Source organism: Coptis chinensis, chromosome 7 (genome assembly GCF_015680905.1).
Source record: "Coptis chinensis isolate HL-2020 chromosome 7, ASM1568090v1, whole genome shotgun sequence".
Classification (NCBI taxonomy): domain Eukaryota; kingdom Viridiplantae; phylum Streptophyta; class Magnoliopsida; order Ranunculales; family Ranunculaceae; genus Coptis; species Coptis chinensis.
In genome coordinates, this window is record NC_141462.1 from 79,314,977 (window position 1) to 79,337,907 (window position 22,931).

Below are 22,931 nucleotides of genomic sequence, written 5' to 3' on the forward strand. Positions count from 1 at the left end.
TAATTTCATGGATGTATAAAGTGTCATAACGTTGTGTATCGTAAAAGACTAAAAAATCACAAAGCGATAAATACCGCATTACACAAGTATATTTATAAAGGTCCTAGCCTAAGTCAAACATGCTAATAGTCCTAGACTTATCCTAATATACCCGAATCATAATTTTAGGAAAAAGTCAAATTTTTGGGACAACCGGTCAAAGTCAAAGTCCACTCAAAGTCAAAGTCAAAGTCCACTCCGGTCAATGATCAATATTGGTCAACCTAGCCTAAACTCCAAAACCCAAAACCAAAGCCCAAATCCTAAGGCCCATAGTCTAAAGTGAAGTCCAAAAAATTTAAAACCAAACAAAACATATAAGCCCATCACGATTTGGCCCAAGCCCAAATCGTGATGTACTGTTCATCTTCTTCACTCCTTTTCTCCAGCCACCACCGACCACCATAACAGCCACCACCGGCCACTTCTAAACAAAAGGAACCCAGCGGTTTGCATCCTTTGTCAAACCCCTACCTATCTATACTAACAAAACACGATTTCATCATACTGCAAAAATCCAAATCGACACCATTGATGCTCTACAGAGCTCCAATCGTCCCCTCTCCAGCACCCAAACAACCATTAACAAAACCTCACAACAAAACAATCAAACCCGACAACAGTTAAGCAACAACAAACACGAAACGGTTAGGTTCTTCCTTGAACGCCATTAATGGCTGTTCAAGCTTCACAGCACTTCCCCTCATCTGAAACAACCACCTCTACTTCACCACGCCCAGTCCACAACTCCACAGTTCATCCATCCCAACAGTCTAACATTCATAAAAACAAGACAACCCATACTGACACAACAAAACTTTGGACGATTTGGTTATAGCGGTGACGCCATTAACAACCCTCGTCAAGTCTTTGGCGATTAAACTCTCCAATTGATTTCTTGTAGTACTTAAAAATAATGGTAATGGTATCTAATAGAGTCGGCACCATTAACGAGTTTTACATCTTGTGAATGCTGCGACATTTTGTATATATCGATTAGACACCATTAAAGAGGTTTACACTATCTCAATTCTAGAAATAGTATTCTTGGGATGAATAGCATAAACACATATAACAAAAAACTTGGACTACTCACCGTTATAAACCCGAGCGGCTTTCCTTAAGTAGAAAACCCCAAAGATCAAGTCGACCGGGCCGTCGTCGCGGGCCCGGGCGATCTTTCTTGTTCAAACCCCCTTTTTTTTTTTCTCAGTAAAACTCTCCTTTTTTTTTTCTCAAACTCTCGTTTTGTTTTTTCTTAAAAACTCTACGTGAGAAACCCCTATTTTTCTAGTTTTTATTTAACTTCTCAAAAAAATAAGGATAACTCTTATCTAGTTATTTACGGGCTTTTATCCGTAACTACTGGATATCCTATCTCTATTTTATCTATTACATTATTATTATTATTATTATTATTATTAATATTTATTATAGGAAAAGCAATTAAAAGACGGGGTGTTATAATATACACACCTTAAAAGGATCTCGTCCCGAGATTCAAGGTAGAGTGTCAGAGAAGAGCTCAGGGTGCATCTGCCTTATCTTATCTTCAAGTTCCCAGGTCACGTCATTTTCCCTTTCACTCCACTGCACTTTTACCAAGTTTACAATCCTCCTCCTAAGGTGTTTCACATCCTATCTACTATCGCGGATAGGCCTCACCGTAAAAGTTACATCATCGTTCAACTCTAGCTCTTTGGCCGAACAACCTCGATGGGATCTTTCACACATTTACGTAGCATAGACACCGTGGAAGACATCATGAATCATCGCTAAGTTAGGGTTTGCAAAGCAAGACGATATGCGCCAAACTACCAACGGAGGCTACTATCTCATATGGTCCAATATATAAGTAAACTCAACTTTCCTTTCATGCCAAACCTCATAACTCCTCTCATAGGGGAAACCTTCAAAACACAAAATCAGCTCTGAGAAAACTCTACTCGTGTCCTCTTCAAATCTGCATAACTTTTCTGCCTACTTTGTGCTGTCTTAATCCTTTCTCTAATGACTTTAATCTGTTCAGATGTCTCTCTCACTATCTCGGGCCCAAGCAATACCGATGTCTCCCACATCCTTTGACAAGCGGTGTGATCGACATGGACGCCCATACAAAGCCTCAAAGGGTGCCATACCAATGCTCGACTGGAAACTGTTATTATATGCAAACTACACCAAAGGTAAATGTTCCTCCCATCCTCCACCAAAATCCATTACACACGACCGTAACATATCTTCTAATATCTTATTCACCCTCTCTGTCTGTCCATCTGTCTGAGAATGATAAGTAGTACTCATCGCCAAACTAGTGCCCATAGCACGTTGAAAACTCTTCCAAAACTCGGAAGTGAACAAAGGATCTCGATCTGAAACAATACTCACTGGAATCCCATGTAACCCCACCACTTCCCGATGTACAAAGGAAACCAACTTATCGTATTTCTCGTCGTCAATAGGAATGAAATGAGCACATTTAAGTTAGGCGATCAACAATAACCCAAATAGATTCATTACCTCTCCGAGACTTAGGCAAACCATCAATGAAATCCATAGAAATGTGCTCCCATTTCCACATCGGTATCTCTAATGGTCATAATAATCCGTAGGCCTCGATGCTCTCGCCTTAACCTCACGACAAGTTAAACACCGAGAAATATATTCTCCAACATCTCTTTTCATTCCTTCCCACCAAAAGGTCCTCTTCAAGTCTTGGTACATCTTCGCTCCTCCGGATGAATTGTAAACCGAGAACGATGAGCTTCATATAATATTTCCTTCTTTAACTCGCATCATCGTACACATAATCTCATGAAATCTCAATCCTCCATCAAAATCTACGCCCAATCAGACGGACAATCATCTAAAATATCAATGACCCGGATCATCCAACCGACTCAAAAGAAATCGGTCTACGTGTTGCATGGCAATCACTCTACTGAAAATCAACCGCCTAACCTCCAAACTGCATATATACCCCTCATCTGTATCTGGTGTAGTCCAGACGTCATAAGCTGCTATAGTCTCTAAACTCTTCCACTCTTGCACCATAAAAGTGGTCAAAACACCAGGCAATCGACTAAGTGCATCCGCAACTACATTGCCTTTTGCACTCGGTGATCTCAATCTCGAAGTCATAACTACTTATGAACTCCATCCATCTCTGTTGTTTCATATTCAACTCCTTTTGTGAATAAATATACTTCAAACTCTTGTGATCTATGTAAAGCTCGAACTTCTCACCATATAAATAATGTCTCCACACCTTCAAAGCAAAACCACCGCTAACTCCGTGTCATGAGTAGGATAACGCCTCTCGTGTATCTTCAATTGTCGCGTGAAGCATACGACACCACCTTACGGTCTTGCATTAGCACACAACCCAAAACCAGTTCCACTAGCATCTGTGAAAACCACTAGCTTTAGTCTCTGGTCCGGATTACTAGAATTGGGTCAGAGTCAACCTATTTCAATTCTAGGAAAGCTTTCTCCGCAATCATTAGTCACATAAACTTCCACATCTTTCCTAGTTAACCGTCAGAGGCCGAGCTTGATAAAGCGAGAACTTCTCAATAAATCTCATATCCAATATCCACCCCAAGAAACTTCTAATCTCAGAATGGTGGTTGGTTGTTTCCATTCTTTCACCGCGCAAACCTACCGGTCTACTGACAATCCCTTCACTAGATACCACGTGTCCCAAGAAATGAATTTCTTAACCCAAAATGGCACTTGCTAAACTTAGCATACAACTTTTGTTCTTTAACGTTTGCATCACTATCTTCAAATGCATCTTATGTTCTTCCTCGTGTTTTGTGAATACACTAAAATGTCATCAATGAAAACAATCACAAATTTATCCAAAAAAGGCCCGAAAATCTGATTCATCACGTAAAAACTCATACAACCCATACCGAAGTTCTAAATCGCAAAGGAATACTCTTCTCTTCAACTCCCATCCGATAATAACCAATCCTTAAATCAAACTTTGAAAATATCTTAGCCCTGAACTCCATCCATCTCTGTTGTTTCATATTCAACTCCTTTGTGAATAAATATACTTCAAACTCTTGTGATCTATGTAAAGCCTCGAACTTCTCACCATATAAATAATGTCTCCACACCTTCAAAGCAAAAACCACTGCCGCTAACTCCGTGTCATGAGTAGGATAACGTCTCTCGGTATCTTCAATTGTCGGAAGCATACGACACCACCTTCAGTCTTGCATTAGCACACAACCCAAAACCAGTTCCACTAGCATCCAGAAAACCACTAGCTTTCCGTCTCTAGTCGGGATTACTAGAATTGAGTCAGAGTCAACCCCTATTTCAATTCTAGGAAAGCTTTCTCACAATCATTAGTCCACATAAACTTCACATCTTTCCTAGTTAACCCGTGGAGCTTCTAGCTGCAATGTTTAGAACTTCTCAATAAATCTCCGATAATATCCAAATTAACCCCAAGAAACTTCTAATCTCAGCGATGGTTTGGTTGTTTCCATTCTTTCACCTGCAGAACCTTCTCGGAGTCGTCTACACAATCCCTTCACTAGATACCACGCGTCCCAAGAAATGAATTTCTTCTTCCCAAAAATGGCACTTGCTAAACTTAGCATACAACTTTTGTTCCCGGAACGTTTGCATCACTATCTTCAAATGCATCTTATGTTCTTCTGTGTTTTGTGAATACACTAAAATGTCATCAATGAAAACAATCACAAATTTATCCAAAAAGGGCCTGAAAATACGATTCATCACAGAAAACTCATACAACCCATACCGAGTTCTAAATGCAGTCAAAGGAATACTCTTCTCTTCAACTCCCATCTGATAATAACCAATCCTTAAATCAAACTTTGAAAATATCTTAGCCCCTTTCAACTGGTCCAACAAATCATCAATCCTAGGAAGCGGATACTTATTTTTTATAGTTACCTGGTTCAAATCCACAAGTCAATACACATCCTTAAAGTACCATCCTTCTTGGAAACAAAATATAGCGGTACCCCATGGTGAGTTGCTCGGTCGATTAATGAACCTGGTCATACACACCTTAAAAAGATTCAAACCCATATAATCAAAAAGGTATGGTTATGCCAAAACAAAAACACTAAACATTAAACTCTTTTACCCCTTCTTGAGTAATTCCTCGACTTGCACTTTCATTTCGCCCAATAGCTTAGGTGCCAACCTCAGAAGCCGACTTTGAAACTCGGTGCGAGTCCCTGTAACAAGTCTATAACGAAACTCCACCTCCCTCTTGGGTGGCAACCCCGGAATCTCCTGAAAACATCTTCGAAGTCTCTCTACTTCCATCACCGATATCCCTCATGGGTATCTCTATAGAAGACACGAAACTAGACATCACCGAAGTCCTCCTTACTAACACGGTGTGAATCAACCTTGGCATGCGGTGTATTCACTATAACCTCCTCCTCGCATGCGATCAAAGGTAACATGATAACGCTGTCAACCAATCCATACCAAGTATGAAATGGAAACCCTCAAACCCCAACCACGATCAAGTCTACCATAAAGACACGGTCTAAGAAACCTTGACTTAAAACCTTTGCACTCGTCATATAAGGTAACAGAACCTCCTAACGGTGTCTCAACACACAAGGGCTTAGATAAAGGGTAGTTTTAAAACTTTCTTTCTCAACATACTTGACGAGATATAAAGGAATGTAGAAGCACTAATCAAACAAAACTCTGAATGTAAACCGATGAACTAAAGGTACCTTCAACATTCCCAAGTCCCGGCATAGCGCATAGGCTCTAAAGACGAGTGACTAGTCTTTGGTGCTCGCTCTGATTACCCCGCTTGGTAAAGGCAATAACGAGATAAATGCCCCACCTGCTTACACTCCTAGCAAGCCCCTTTCAACGGGAACTATGCCTCGAGCATTGGTCTGCGGGTGCGGTAAAAGTAATGATGTTGGTCGATCTGAGAAGAGCGGGGCTCGACCACGGTGGGGACCCCGCCTCTGCCATCGATTCCCCCCGGGTCTATAGCCTCCGGTCGCCCGTGGCCTATAACCACCTGGCGATGAAATCCTCCCTGGGGTCGATATACACCCTGCTGATGAAATCCTCCCTGAAACCCCTGGGATGGTGGTCTCTGAAATGGAACCCTCTGAGGTACATCATAAGGCCTAAACCTATTTGGCTGCCTGTTCTCAAAAGGCCTAGGACCAACAACTGGTATCTCACCAAACTTCCTCTTCCCCCTCGACTCTCTTAGGGCTGCATTCTGCTCCTCATATCTCAAGGCCAAGTCCAACACACGATCAAAAGTGTCCCCATCAAAAGGAATCAACTTGCCGGACAAGTGACTCTCTAACCCACGTATGAACTTTTGGTTTTCTTCTTGTCGGTATCCACAAGATAGGGAGCAAACCTCGATAACTCATTAAAGTTGGTCACATACCCAGTCCACGGACTTCCGTCTTGAGTCAACTCCAGAGAACTGAGCCAATTTGCTTTTTTTCTTGCCCTCGGGAATGAACTTACTCTCAAATCTAATCTTGAAGTCTTCCCAGTCAAAGTTCTAGTGTCGGACTAGGGGGTGAGCTTCGCCACCAAAACCTAGCAAGCGTCATCAAGTTGGTGGCCAACTTGACTCGCTACGGATCTCGATGAAAAAGCTGCATGCACTCAAATACATTTTCACAACTTTGAATCCAAGACTCTGGCCGCTAATCGCATTCCCACCACGATAAATCGGCTGCCCACCAAGAGTACCAAACTCCTTATTAAACTTAGCAAAGGATCTCCCCAACAGATGGTTATTCTCGCATAGCACGAATAACAAGCCCGATTCAACTGTCCTCCGACATCCAATTGGGAGTGTTCACTGCAGGTCCAAAGTAGTATTACCATTCGTGTCTCCGACCATGATCTACGGTTCAAACAAAACTCCCATTAATATTCACATATATCCAAAACTCTCAATACTATAACCCATATTCCACATCCGGGGATCACTTAGACTTTCCAACACTAAGTTAACCTAGGCTCGATACCAAATGTCGCGGCCGAATTTCTAAACAATAACAAAGTGAATATTTGAAATATAAATATCTCAAACATCACTAGGTTCACTTGTTTAAAACCGGACTATGACGGAGGATACTACACATACAAACCCTAATAGCCATGTCATAAAAAGAAACAACTTAAATTAAAATAATCCCAATAATTATCTCATCATTGCTTTATTAAGATATCATCCATCCAAATAAAATATCAACCAAACTCTCATAAATAAAATTCCTCACTACCATGTTCTCATGCCATGAAAAAGGTAAACTACGTTATTACATTCTTCCAATAAAGAATCAGACCTAAAAGAAAACTAACGGACCGCTCCGGGCCACGAATCCTAATCACACGCCGTGGTTCCACTGCCTTCCACGTACCTATGTTCCCAAGAACACACCCACGTTGCCAAATCAAAGCAAACATGGGTCAGCAAAATTGGAATTTGCTGGTATGAGTAGACTAACTACATATAAACATTTCAAACTCTACTTATCCAACTAACACTTTAAATCTATCATAACCTAATCTTTCTCAAATTTGGAAGACAGCTTAGTTCCGTCATCTCAACCGGCATAGTTTCTTTCCAAGCAAAACTTCCATTTTATTAACTCATTTTATTAACTAATAACTCCTTTTAATATATAAATAATTGAATTACACTTACCGATATCCGGCACAGATAAGGGTAGGACCCGCGTCCTCAACAAAATATTATTAAGTCCTACCCTCCTAAAAGAAAGTTAGAACTTGTATATATAACATATGTAGATATTCTATATGTATTCAAAGGTAAACCCAAGCATGCTCATTATAAACAAATCCGCGTTCTCTTATCAATTAATCAATTACTTTTCTTATACACCCACCCTTTTAGTACCTACTCCACGATTTGCACTCCACACATTTGCCAAATCACACATTCCCTCAAGTGTGCCTCTCCCCCAAATACCACAATATCATAGCCATCTCCGGGCTTTCATACACATATTTCACGACCTCTTTGGTCACAAAAACTCAGGTCATTCATGGCACATTCAATGAATACCTTAGGTCATTCCCGCCACATTCAAGGAATACATATCATATCACTAACGGGTCATTCATGGCACATTCAATGAATGCCCTGGGTCATTCCTACCACATTCAAAGAATACCCAATCCTATATTCCCGTACACTCAAGGAACTCAAATAACCCGCAAGGCGAATACCTTAGTTCCTCTTTAGGGCAGTCCAAACCATCTGGTCATTCATGGCACATTCAATGAATACCCGGGTCATTCATGGCACATTCAATGAATACCCTTATATAACGTTAACGGGCCATTTATGGCACATTCAATAAATGCCCACCTAACATATGACTTCATCAGTCATAAACTAAATTCCAAAACTTGAGGCGTGGAGAGTTCTAAAAGGGTGCGGTATATTTTGTTTACGCATTATTGAACTTTATTGTATATATTATTTCAGAGAACGAAGGAATATCTTGATTCAAATATTTTTGGTTTACGCGTTATTAATTTCATGGATGTATAAGTGTCATAACGTTGTGTATCGTAAAAGATTAAAAAAATCACAAAGCAGTAAATACACGTACACAAGTATATTTATAAAGGTCCTAGCCTAAGTCAAACATGCTAATAGTCCTAGACTTATCCTAATAGACCGAATCATAATTTTAGGAAAAAGTCAAATTTTCGGGTCAACTGGTCAAAGTCAACCCTGGTCAAAGTCAAAGTCAAAGTCCACTCTGGTCAACAGTCAAAGTCAGAGTCCACTCACAGTCAACAGTCAATATTGGTCAACCTAGCCTAAACTCCAAAAACCCAAAAGCCCAAATCCTAAGGCCCATAGTCTAAAGTGAAGTCCAAAAAATTTAAAACCAAACAAAACATATAAGCCCATCACGATTTGGCCCAAGCCCAAATCGTGATGTCGTTTCATCTTCTTCACTCCTTTTCTCCACCACCACCGACCACCATAACAGCCACCACCGCCACTTCTAAACAAAGGAACCCAAATGGGTTTGCATCCTTTGTCAAACCCCTACCTATCTATACTAACAAAACACGATTTCATCATACTGCAAAAATCCAAATCGACACCATTGATGCTCTACAGAGCTCCAATCGTCCCCTCTCCAGCACCCAAACAACCATTAACAAAACCTCACAACAAAACAATCAAACCCGACAACAGTTAAGCAACAACAAACACGAAACGGTTAGGTTCTTGCTTGAACGCCATTAATGGTTGTTCAACTTTCACAGCACTTCCCCTCATCTGAAACAACCACCTCTACTTCACCACGCCCAGTCCACAACTCCACAGTTCATCCATCCCAACAGTCTAACATTCATAAAAACAAGACAACCCATACTGACACAACAAAACTTTGGACGATTTGGTTATAGCGGTGACGCCATTAACAACCCTCGTCAAGTCTTTGACAGTTAAACTCTCCAATTGATTTACTGTAGTACTTAAAAATAATGGTAATGGTATCTAATAGAGTCGGCACCATTAACAGAGTTTTACATACTGTGGTACTGCGACATTTGTATATATCAGTCGACACCATTAAAGAGGTTTACACTATCTCAATTCTGGAAAATAGTATTACTGGGATGAATAGCATAAACACATATAACAAAAAAAAACTTCAGACTACTCACCGTTATAAACCGAACAGCTTTCCTTAAGCAGAAAACCCCCAAAGACTGAAGTCGACCGTCGTGCGAAACTGGACGATCTTTCTTGTTCAAACCCCTTTTTTTTTTCTCAGTAAAACTCTCCTTTTTTTTTCTCAAACTCTCGTTTTGTTTTTCCCTAAAAACTCTACGTGAGAAACCCCTATTTTTCTAGTTTTTATTTAACTTCTCAAAAAAATAAAGATAACTATTATCTAGTTATTTACGGGCTTTTATCCGTAACTACTGGATATCCTATCTCTATTTTATCTATTACATTATTATTATTATTATTATTATTATTATTATTATAGGAAAAACAATTAAAAGACGGAGTGTTATACATATAGTTAATGGCAGCAACAGGTTTAACCAAACATAATAATAATCTTCCCGTTCATCATCTTCAAACATAACAAAACATAAGAATATAACCGAGGCAAGTTCCCATCTTTTTTCCCTTGATACAACAATTACCGACGGTGTTTGGCAAAAAGAAGGATCTAGTATGCTCGGCAAGAGGTCTTTTAGTACCGTCGTAGCTACAGGAGGAAAAATATATGTATTTGGATCTGCCAAAGGCCGTCCGACTCCAAAGCCATGGGCTGAGTTTTTTTATCCCGCTTCCTTCTGAATTGGTGGGAACATTCCATTTGCCTTTCACGGCAGTTGTTGATGATGGGAAAAAGATTCTTTTGGGGGTCCAAGGTGTGGGCTTGTTCACTTTTCCTGTGACGACCGAATCGTGGAAACGAGTTTCAGACAATCACCCCCTTTTCGATCTCACACGCTGGTTTTCTCGAGCTGTTGTTCTAGATGATGTTTTGTTTGAGACACCCCGAAAATATTCGGAAAAAGAATTGAAGAAGACGAGTGGTTTTTGTTTATGTTTCGGGCTTTAGTTAGTTTGGCTTTACTGACTGGGCCGAATATTTAATGTTTTAAGCTGAAAAAACGTAAAAACCTGGGCTGGTGACTTTTGGGTGCAATCAATGGCCCGGATTGTATTGAGTATGTCAAATCATCAAATTCGTATACATATTTCACAGTATACATATATGGTACCCATATTAGCAATATTTAAAATCTATAGTACCCTATTTTACAAAAAAAATAATACAATACCCATAATGTTAAATCCACTATAGTTCAGTACTCATATCAATCATTTTTTCAATATAAATAAGTAGCATGTGAAATCTTAAGCTTTAATGGTGATAGGATGTTGTTATCGCTTTTGAGCTGAGCGTTAATGGCGGCTGATACCATAATAATAAAGACTCAATGAAGAAGAAACAAAGAAATAATTGAGAAAATGAAGGTTTATTCACATATTACAATCATCTATTTATATCTATTTATATGAACTCAGTTAACCTTTCACTACCGTAACAAACTATTGTTGACTAGGATTATTCTAACATAATTAGTTACAACAGAATCCTAAGTTGATTAGTCATCATTCCTTTGACTGATTGCTCATTAGGAGAAAACAGCGTTATACTTACAATAGATAGAGCATTTTTTTTTTCCAATTAAAAAAAGAAAATTGAAAAGCAATGAACAGTACAAATCATTGAGAAACGAATTTAGTACCAGAGCCTATGGGAATTGCGAATTTATGTGCTTGACACTAAAAGGCTATTTGGTAACCCTGGGAATTCTCACGTTAACTGATTTTCGTGGGTATTACCATTCTCATGGGCTGTTTGGTAAAAACAACGGCGGTGAATTAGAATTCCGTGAGAATAGGACTACCACTTTCGGCGGTACTCGAAGTCACACCCATTTGTGTGAGAAACGGGAATAAGATTTTGGGGGAATTCTCTCAAAGTTAGTTGTGGGGTTGTTACGTGCCTATAAAACCAACTCAACTCGTCATTGTCATCACTATTCAATCACTCGAGGTAACCATTCTCATAATAAATTATGTTTTTTTTTGCCGATTTTAACATGTCTTCTTCACTTCACTTGCTTCTTTTAACATTTTGTGATCAGTAAAGTTCTTTTATAACAAAGATTTGTCACTTTTATGGGATTTTTGTTTCGTGTTCCCATCTATTCTACGACTTGTATTTTCTTTCTTCTCCCAACCAATCCACGTGAAAAAATGCAGACGCAGTTTTCTCTATAGCCAGCAAGGATGACTTTGGTTTCAAGTCAATATCCATACAGGCTTTTACTTTGGAATGCATTGAAAGTGCCACCAAGAAATATAAAACCTTGGTAGGTGAGGGGGGCTTTGGGCCTGTTTACCGTGGCACACTACCTGATGGTCACGAAGTGGCTGTGAAGGTTCGGTCAGCAACATCAACTCAGGGAACTCGTGAATTCGAAAATGAGGTAAACAGTTTGTGCATTTCACATTGTTGTGTAATTTTTGTTTTGCAACAAGCTTAACAATTCACACCAAAAATTTGATTGAAACGTTCTTTTGAAGAAACTGAATGTAAACACAGTAATGTAATTACCCATGTCTGTGGGACACCAATTTCAGCCCCTTTCAAATGGTGTTGTGTTATTTCACCACTTTGCCAAATTACGAGAAAGATGTTTATTCTTATCTTGTATTTTTGCTATAAATCCTCCGACTAAGCTTTGATGCCATGCAAAAGTTAAACCTAGAGGTTTATTTACTTCTTTTGGTTTTTAGCTTCTGATTTGGTTATAACTGATGATTGTGGTATATGTCTTTCCAATTAGTTCCCTTATGTAGATTCAAAAATTCTATGATTGCTAGCCATGTTTTGACATCTTGTCATCATATCATAAACATATCCACAACTGATAGTCTATCTTTGATCTTATTATGGTTAAGTTTATCACTACTTGACCGAAAGAACATTTATTTTTTATCAGAACCAGAAGAACATATCTCTTTTATTCTTACCAAATTTTTAGTGAATATAGGAAAAATTGCATGAATTCAGGTCCAACAGTTCTAATTTGTCTGCTACATAAGTGCATATGGTTGAATTCAAGCAAGTGGGTCTATTACATTATTATCTTCAAGAATATGACATGTTTGTTTATTTGTATTACAGCTAAACCTTCTGTCAGCTATGTGGCATCAGAGAGCTATCTAACACCATATAGGCTCGCGCGAGACATTTTGGGTCTCTCGCTAGACTGTTCTGGAGCATCAACACTCCAAACTTGGACAGTCTCAATCATTTTGGGACTGGATGCATAATCTACACCTAATTCATAAGTAGTGATTCTAGAACATTAAAGTGTCAATCCGAATCGGAACATGACCGTCATTAACCCTCCCCCTAGGGAGGATTTTAGCTCATGGCCATGATGGATAGATTAATCTTATTGTATATACTAAACAAGTAAATAAATAACAGGAATTTAACTTGAAAAGAACTGACTTTTATTAAGTAAAGGACTTACAATACTTGAAGCTTGGAAAGCTACTGGAAGGAGAAAGCTACGTACTGGAAATGAAAGTAATACAAGAATATAAAGCTAACAACTAAAGTCTAAAACTAAAACTCCATAAAAACTAAAGTCCCCTTCTCATATATATAGCCCCTTCACGTGAAGCCTTCTTTAATTCCATTTTGTCCTTTTCTTTACTTTATTTTTTTCTTACTTTGTATAAACTTCCAAAGTTTTGTATACAAAACAAAACTTGCTTTTAATGTTTTGTTTGTTCATATAAGCAAGGCGCCACCAAGGTGTGCTCTTAACTTGCCACCTGTCCATGGTGACTCATCATTTCTTGTGGGCCTGCAGAGTAGGTCCATGCATTGTGTTCAGTGGCGGCTCGGATTTTTGTATTTTTACAACTTTCTGTCTTTACGTAGAGCTCGCCGCCCTGGTTGCTCTGGCAATTCAATTGCCGAAATCGGCGTCTAGGTTTGAAAGATGTGAGCTTCGGAAGTTTACTACTTTTTTACACGTGAACCCGTTCTGCACTGGTTTTGTCCCTTTGGAAACTTCGGCTCTAGTCAGGCTTTGTTGGGCTTCACTGGGGCTGAGTGGAAAGACTTCAAGTATGCCAATATTCCCGTACTTTGATGTATGTTTTATTATCATATTCATGTTAACTACAAAAATCTGCAAAAGTACGAAAATATAATTATTTCATGATTATTAAACAAATAATTAACCAAAATGCTGTGTCTCTCGGGATTTAGCATTACAGTTTTGGGTGTTTATCACCTACATACCTACACGTAAAATCAATATCAATTGCGCACATGTTTTGGCGAGTCAAACAGCTTCCACAACTTCCACAACTTCATCCATATTCAAGATTCACTTCCATCAACTTCATATCGTGTGACAATTCTCCCATATTTTGCGAGTCAAACAACTTCCACAACTTCATCCACAACTTCGTCCACATTCAAGATTAACTTCCATCAACTTCATATCGTATGATAGTTCTCCTGCCAGTTCTCCAACTTCATCCCACAATTGGAATATTGGAGAACAAGGAAGTAACTATCACCAATCCTACCTATAAAATCCAACTGTCGTCATTTTTTAGAACTATGCATCGAGACTTGATCCCAAGCAATATCTTTGGGCACGTAGGCAACTTCAAAACCGAAGTCCAGTCTCAACTCTCCCCAACAAACATCTCCTTCGCAATCTCATCCGAACAAGATCACTTCCGACCCAACTGGTGTGTTTTGGTAAATCTTGCTGAAACATATTTGGCGCCGTCTGGCTCCTAGCGTCAACCACAAAACAAAAGTTACGTCAATGGCTTCTCGAAAAACAAACAACGGTGAAATTTTCCCTTTTACCACACAAGTTCAGCACTCCCCTTCTGTTGGGAATTCACTTTCCAAGTCCGATGGTCCTCGGCCATCTGCGACTAAGAGAGTGGGTATTCATGTATCCGATCCATCAACTCAGGTCGACCGTCATCTTCGACAATTGGAGAGCAAGAATAACAATATGAAGAAACAGTTGCGTCAACTTCTCGAAGATGATTCAGGGTCCACGACAAAAAGTGTTTGGGATCGTTTGAACACTGAAGCATCTCTGTCAAAGACTCCAAGTACAAACTCCCGCACCAAAAGAAATCGTGAGAGTCGCCTACGAAAGGCTTCGCGTAAACAGAATGTGCAACGCCAAAAGCCCACACTTTCCAGTGTAATCATAAGCAAATCCACAAACGCCTCTACCGACCTTGATGCGGACCACCCTGTGAGGGATCACCAACTCACAAAAGATCTTATGACGAAAACCGGTTTAGCCAATTCGAACCGTACTAATGGAGATCAGCAAAATATCCATATAGGTCGGCAAGGTAGACTACCCAACCAATGAAAAACTAATGAAGTTCCTACCCCAAGCTCTATGAGGGGTAGGCAAGCCAGTGCAAGTCCTTGTCGCAACAGCAGTATACGCTAATCTCGACAACAGCACTATTCACCAAGCAGTTCCAGTTCACAACCTAATCGCTCAAGTTGTAGTCCCAATCCAAGAGCTCACTGTCGACCAAAGTATGTTGACAATGGTAGTCATGGAGATGGAGACTCACTTGCAATAGGTCAAGAAAATAGTTGTGATAGTCCAGCACTCCGTCCGTATTCTCCCGATATTCACTATAGGAGACGAAGGAATCGATTTCCACTACTGGCTCGGTCACCTTCACCTTCATGGATGGGTCGACGAGAACTCACTCCACCTCCTCCGAAGAAATCTTAGCCAAAACATCCACAGTTCAATCGTGACCATCATCGAGAGAATGTTCTATTTTCTGAACATCTCCATGAGATGATACTGAAGGTTGTTAATGATAAGGAGTCATAAGAAAACAAAATACGAAATCTCACTATAGAGAGTGGTATCGATTCTCCCTTCTCTCTCCGAATCCAAACAAAACCGTTCATCACAAGGACTTTAAGCAGCCAGAATTCGAAAAGTATGATGAGATTGATGGAAATCCTTTTATGCATCTTATTAATTACATAAACAAGATGATCTTATGGACTTTCAACGATGCTCTTCTTTGCAAGTTATTCCCGTCCACACTCATTGGAATTGAGTCGATGAGATGGTTTAACATGCTACCAGAAAGATCCATCCACAATTTTACTAATCTTGCTTACAAGTTTGCCGAACATTTTCGTCACAACTGGAAAGAACCGAAAAATATTGATTCTCTATTCAGTATTAAACAACAAAAGGACAAAAAGCTCAGTAAGTTTGTTGCAAGATTTCGGAAAGCGGCTATTGAAATTCCAGATGCATCTGATATTCTTGTCATTTATGCTTTCAAGGAAGGCATTAATTATGATAGGGACGACGTTTACAACTCTATAGCAAAAGACGTCCCAACAACTCGTTATGAACTTTTTGCTCAAACTCAATAGTTTATTCGAGTTGAAGATGATGTATCGACATGAGTTCACAGAGATGAATAAGCAAGTTGCAAGAACAAAGTCAAAAACCAAAATTTCAACAAACAGCCAATCAAAAGTCCAAGAGTGATGGTAGGCCACAACAATGGAACGACAAAGAACAAAAGAAACTTCCCGAGTTAAAGCTTACCACCCTCAATGAGAAGTATCCTGTTATCTATGAGCAGATTAAGGGAAAGAATATCTTATCTCCACCTTTTCCTCTCTTCGAAGATACCAAGGCTACACGTGACAAATCACTGTGGTGCAAATTCCACGATGATTTTGGTCATGAAACTGAACAATGCCGATCTCTAAGGGGTAGAATCCAAGGTTTGATCGAGAAGAGTATGCTCCAGGATTACGTGCTGGGTAAAACGAAACAAGCTTTAGTCGTGACCGCACACAATGTAAGCAAAGTCGGTCATGCCAGAGTTGATTCAATGTCTAACATCCAGCGAAAGAATTTCAATCACTCCAAGATCACTAATCTCAGCCACCACTATGTTTATAGTGGATATGATTTTCTCCACGGTATGGGTACTAGGACTTATGAGGAAGGACCTCTCTGTTAGACTGACAATGATCTGATATGAGTGCACCATCCTTATTATGATGTTATTGTAATACAAGCTTTTGTTGGAATTCATCGTGTGCAGAAAATCATGATCGATACAGGTAGTTCGGCAAGTGTGATCTACAAGCGTTGTTACAAAGGACTAAATCTCCCCGAGAAAATGATAGTTCCCGATCCAAATCCTATCATTGGCTTCGATGGGACAGCAGCAAAATCAATTGGTAGATGCTCTCTTCCGGTGACATTAATGAACAAGGAAGTTACAATTTATTTTCTTCTCTTGGATTGTAACTCCTCCTACAATGTCATTCTGGGAAGAGATTGGATCCACTCAATGGGAGCTGTTGTTTCTACTTTCCATCAGGCTATCAAGTTATGGTGTGATGGTATGATATGCAAAGTTCAAAGTGATCAGATAGCAGCTTTGAAGTGCCATAAGTCTGTACTTGAAGATTATAAAGATTCGGAAGTCAAGGGCAACACCATCCTAAATGTCGATGGGGTAAAATAGCAATTATAGAATTCCATTGGTCGGGTAAACGCTATGGAGCAGCGTTTAGGTGGCCCCCCAACCATCGACAAGCTCCTCGAAGTATAGATCAGGAATAAGGAAGAAGAAACCACTTTTATTTCTACGAAAATTTCCAAGAAGGAACAGGATGAACTCATTGAGCTTTTGAAGAAAAATTGCACAGTGTTTGCGTGGACGGTTGAACAAATACCTGGAATTGATCATTCACTTGCATGTCAAAGGCTAGATATTGACAAAACACAAAAGCCAGTGCGTCAGAAGCCTCGCTGAATGGCTCTCGATCGAAAGCTCAAAGTGAAAGAAGAGATCGACAAACTTCTAAGTGTTAATTTTATTAGGCATGGACTATATCCGAAATGGATATCCAATGTAGTAGCAGTCCCTAAGAAAAATGGGAAACTTAGAATCTGTGTTGATTTTACTGATGTCAATAAAAAATGTCCTGTTCACCTATATCCCTTGCCTCGTATTTCTGAAATGGTTGATGCCACTTCAGTGTTTAAACGAATATTTTTTATAGATGTCTCAATGGGATTTTATCAAATTGCATTAGCCAAAGATGAACAAGAACTTACAACTTTCATAACAGACCAAGGCTTATTTTGCTATAAGGTAATGCCTTTCGGTCTAAAAAATGCACCGACAACATATCAGAAATTCATAAATACTTCATTTTCAGACTTCTTAGGCAAGTTTATGGAAGCTTATATTGACGATATGGTCATCAAGTTACATGAAGAGTCTTCACACCTTCTTCACTTGCAAAAATTCTTTGATCGGCTGGTGCATATTCAAATGCGTCTAAATTCATCAAAATGCGCTAACTAGTTGAAGTATGATGGTTGTGGTGGTGGTTGTGCATAGACAAGAGGACAATAGAAGTCGGAATGCTCAAGACTAAAACAGACATTATAACGAGTAGATTTAATGTTCATGACTGGAGTGGGTTGTTGTTGAACAGAGATGGCATCTACCTTTTTAGTGAGGGCATCGATAAGAGTTTTAAGCTCGGAATCAGGTTTAACCTCAAAAGAAGAAGGAGTGGAGCGGGAAGAGTCGTTACCTCCCCAATTGTTGTTCTTCTTAAATTGATCTTCTAAGAATGTATAAGCCTCAAAGGCTCCTTTACTAAGAAAACTACCCCCAGTCATGATATCTAGAACCTCCTTATGACAATGTAAAAGCCCCTTGAAGAAGGCACGAACAAGCGTGTCCTTCGCAAGATTATGATGCGAGCATTCAATGAGAAGATCAGTGAAACGATTCCAGGCCTCTGAAAATGATTCATTATGATTTTGGCAGAAGAAACGAATCTTTTGAAGCATTTCATCTATCTTCAGTGGTGGGTAAAACTGTTCCATGAACAATTGAACAAGATTAGCCCATGAGTCCACAGAGTTTGGCATTTGGGTAGTTAACCAAGACGTCGCCTTGTCGGCTAGGGTGAAAGGAAACACCCTAAGTTTAACTTGATCCGGACTTATGCTAGGATGATGAAATGTAGTGAGAACTTGCTCTATCCTACGCATATGTTGGTAAGGCTTCTCGTGGTCTAAACCATGAAAAATCGGTAACAAGTTAAATATATTAGGGGGAATTCGAAAATCCCCCACTAGGTCTGCAAGAACGATGCACGACTTAGGGACATCGTTTAGGGCTTTATAAAAATTAGAGAGAGGAGTCTCTTGTTCTTTTGCCATTGATGCAGGTGTAGTGTGTGAAATTCTAGATAGGCGTGTGGTATTTATGTCTACGAAAAACAAGCTTGATTATACTAGAATTAAAACTCCTCTGATAGAAGAGGCGAGGAGTGGAAGAAGGAATACCTGAATGCCTCCTTGTTACGCGTTTGAATAGCGTCTTGTATGCACGATCTCAGTATTTGTATGATGTTAGAAACACTGAATAACTTGAAGAAATGAAAATTTTGACACACAGAAAATCGGGTCGCTCCATAAAAAGCGCGGTCGCTTTGGTTCAACAACAGGACATGCGGTCGTCGCTTCGAGTCCAGCTTTCAAGGTACAGTGAATTGGGCGCGGATGGCGCTCCACTGAGGTGCAGGCCCGCTTTGTACTTCACTGATGTCCAGTGATTTGGGCGCGGGTGGCGCTCCACTGAGGCGCAGGCGCGCTCCGTACTTCACTGATGTCTAGTGATTTGGGTGCGGGTGGCGCTCCAAGTTAGGGTACCAAGGGCGCGGGCACACTCCAAAAAAATTGAAATTTTTATAGTAGTTTACTAAGACATCTATCAAGTAGCCTGTAAAATTTCAGATAAATCGGAGCTATGAAAGTCCTTCTACTGCCCTTCAAAGTTTGTGAAATAGTTTTTGGACACAATATAAACAACTGAATGGTTAACCAATCAAAACAGAGACAAAAATCGCCAAAAGTTTACTGGAGACTCTTGACAGATCATGGGTATTCCTGTAAAAATTTTAGAGCAATTGGAGTTCTACAAACCCTCTTTATCGGCTGTTGTTCCAGAAATTAAGTGTTTGCAAAACTGCAGAAACATACTAAAAACACTCCACTAGTTAGGAGGTCAAAACAAATCAAAAACTCGTCAAATTTTTACTGCAAACTATTGACTTAGGATAGATACTCCTGTAAAAAGTTTAGAATTTTTGGAACTGCCTAAGTAACCTTACTAGTCTATTTTTCAAGAACTTACGGTTTGAAAACTAAAATGCAACACTTTACCGCAGTATTCTTCGCTGTGATTCCGCAGACACAAGGGAGGGCGAGCGCGCTCTGTGCTTAAAACAGTGAACAGTAACGAAAATATGAGAAAAAAGAAAGAAAAATAAAAAGGGTGGGTGGATAGAGAATGGGGGATTGCCCCTTGAATTCAAGCAATTGAATTCTTGTCTTGAATGAGACTAAGACGGCAACGGCGCCATTTGATAAAGACAAAATTTACGTAAACTAACTATGCGTGCGTAAACACAAATAATCAATTATATAAACAAGTACTTAGATCAATATTCCTACTCTCAATTCATTATGCAATATATAAAGAGTATGGATTCGTTCCACTCTTAAACTATCAAGACATAAATAGAATTCAACTAATCAAACAAAAGGAATAATGGTGAGAGTAATTATAATAATATGAAAACAGTAATTTTAAGAAGCTAAAATAGTGTTTATAATGATGAAAAGAATAATTAGAGAGGGAAAATTCCACCATGCAATTCGATTGGCTATTAGTTAGTCATCGAATCGAATATTGATCCCTAGTGAATACCAAGTCCTCTCGAATCAAGGTTCCACTAGCATGAAAGTTTAGCTCCACCACAAATCTCTTTGATGGTGGCCATAAACTCTAGTTCATCATTATGAGGTTTATCTCTAAACACTCATAATAATGAACTTGAAATTCTATTCTAAATAACAACTATTCTAACAAGCAATCATCCTCATATGGCTTCTTTAACCTCCTCTAATGGAGGTTTTAGCCTTGCTTTATTGGATGAACAATATCAAAACAATAAGATGAAGACATTAAATTAAAGAGACAAGAATTGAATATTAAAATAAGGGTTTTTATTGAAGGATTTAATGGAGGCTACAAACTAAATTATTCTAACCTAAACTAAACTACAGAGAGAGAGAATCTAAACTATATTAAACTAAACTATATTAAACCTCCTTTTTTTGTTTTAGCCTTAACCCTCTTTATATAGGAGAGGGTTAGATTACAATTTCGTGCATGGGATTTTAGGCTAGGTTATGGACCCATAAATCAAGTCCATAACCCAATTGGGTAAATCCAAGACTTTCAATTCTGGTCGTGTTACTATAGCACGCGATTTCACCAACTTATATTACTCTGATCGAGTCAAGGTCTGGACCATTGGAACGAGCTTTCTGAGTCGGTCATTTTGATATAAAATGGTCCTAATTCCGAGGCCTGAGTCCAAAGATATGGCCTTTTGAAGTTCTGTTGACTTTTCTTCAGCTTTCTAATCCGGTTTGACTTTCACTTAACAGCTTTGACTTGGGTTTTCTTCATAGAACTTTCATAGCAATCACTTTAGCTCCTTTTAGCATCTACTTAGTAACGAATTGACATTTATTCAATTCTGAAGCCTGAAATACACAAAAGAACGATAACAGTACTAACTCTTACTTATTAATCACATAATTGGTCTAAAGCAATATTGTTAAATGGGTTAAAACTACAGTTTTTGGCTCTTATCAATGATCAAATATGATTGCTGTCAAATATGATCAAATATGATTTGCTGATCACTTTGAATTTCCGCTACCGATCCCTTTGAATGAATTTCCGCTGTTACTGTCGATCCTTTCAAATTGAATTGTCGTTGTTACTGCCGATCCCTTCAAATTGAATTGTCGCTGGCTGTGTGCTTTCTAGACACGTTGCTGATCAATATTTAGGAAGAAATTTTGCCACTGGCTGTAGTAAAATTGAATTGCCGCTACTTGATTTGTCGTTGGTTATAGTAAAATTGAATTGTCATTATGTTTTCTAACATATGAAGTTGAATTGCCGTGCTGGAATTGATTGAATTGTTTGTTTATTACGGATTTCAGTTGAATGTTGAACTCTTGGACTTCAACTTATACTTCACAGCTACACTAAATGCTCTAATGGAAATTCCAGCAGTTTTTGTCGACAGTGTTCTCTTAAGCTTCATAGACTGTCGTTTGCTTCTTTCTTCATCAGCTTTTCTCGCTGGAGTTTCATGCACTTTCTGTAAAGTCTATGCATCGGGTGGGGCTAGTAATGTTTTATTGAAAGATGGAATGAGTAGAGCACCTATTGTTAGATTTGGAACTGCTAAAAAGCTGCTGAGCTTAAATTCTTTGTGGAGAATCCAACTAATTTCGATACCTTATCGGTTATTTTTAACAGATCTAGTAGATTTGCAAGGCTTCAATCTATACAATGTGCCATGGCAGGGAAGAATCTGTATATGAGGTTTACTTGTAGCACTGGTGATGCAATGGGGATGAATATGGTGTCGAAAGGTGTTCAGAATGTACTTGATTTCCTTCAGAATGATTTCCCTGACATGGATGTCATTAGCATTTCTGGGAACTTTTGTTCAGACAAGAAACCATCTGTTGTGAATTGGATTGAAGGAAGAGGAAAATATGTTGTTTGTGAAGCTATCATTAAGGAAGAAGCGATGAGAAAGGTCCTCAAAACCACAGTTCCTGCATTGGTTGAGCTTAACATGCTCAAGAATCTCACTAGCTCAGCGGTTGTCGGTGCTCTTGGTGGCTTTAATGCTCATGCTAGCAATATTGTTTCTATTGTATTTATAGCTACTGGTCAAGACCTAGCACAAAATATAGAAAGTTCTCACTGTATCACCATGATGGAAGCTGTAAATGAAGGAAAAGACCTTCATATATCTGTAACTATGCCTTCCATTGAGGTGGAATACACGGTTGGTGGTGGGACTTCGGCTTGCATCCTGAATCTGCATGCCTTAACCTTCTTGGTGTTAAGGGTGCAAACAAAGAGGCACCAGGACCCAATGCAAGGCTTCTGTCTAGTATAGTAGCTGGTTCGGCTCTTGCTGGTGAGCTATCAAATCCTCAGTAAAGGTCGCTTGATTCTCGAGGCGAGCGCGATGGTATGGTTTTGCTATTATTCTTTTCACTCGAGGATGCCACTGAAGCTGTATGTTGCTTTT

At 39.2% G+C, this 22,931-nt stretch overlaps 1 pseudogene; it reads left to right on the top strand.

The window, feature by feature from the left end:
* The first annotated feature begins 16,882 nt into the window (after nt 1-16,882).
* LOC147489141 (3-hydroxy-3-methylglutaryl coenzyme A reductase 2-B-like) lies at nt 16,883-22,840 on the top strand (annotated as a pseudogene).
* The last annotated feature ends 91 nt before the right edge of the window (nt 22,841-22,931 follow it).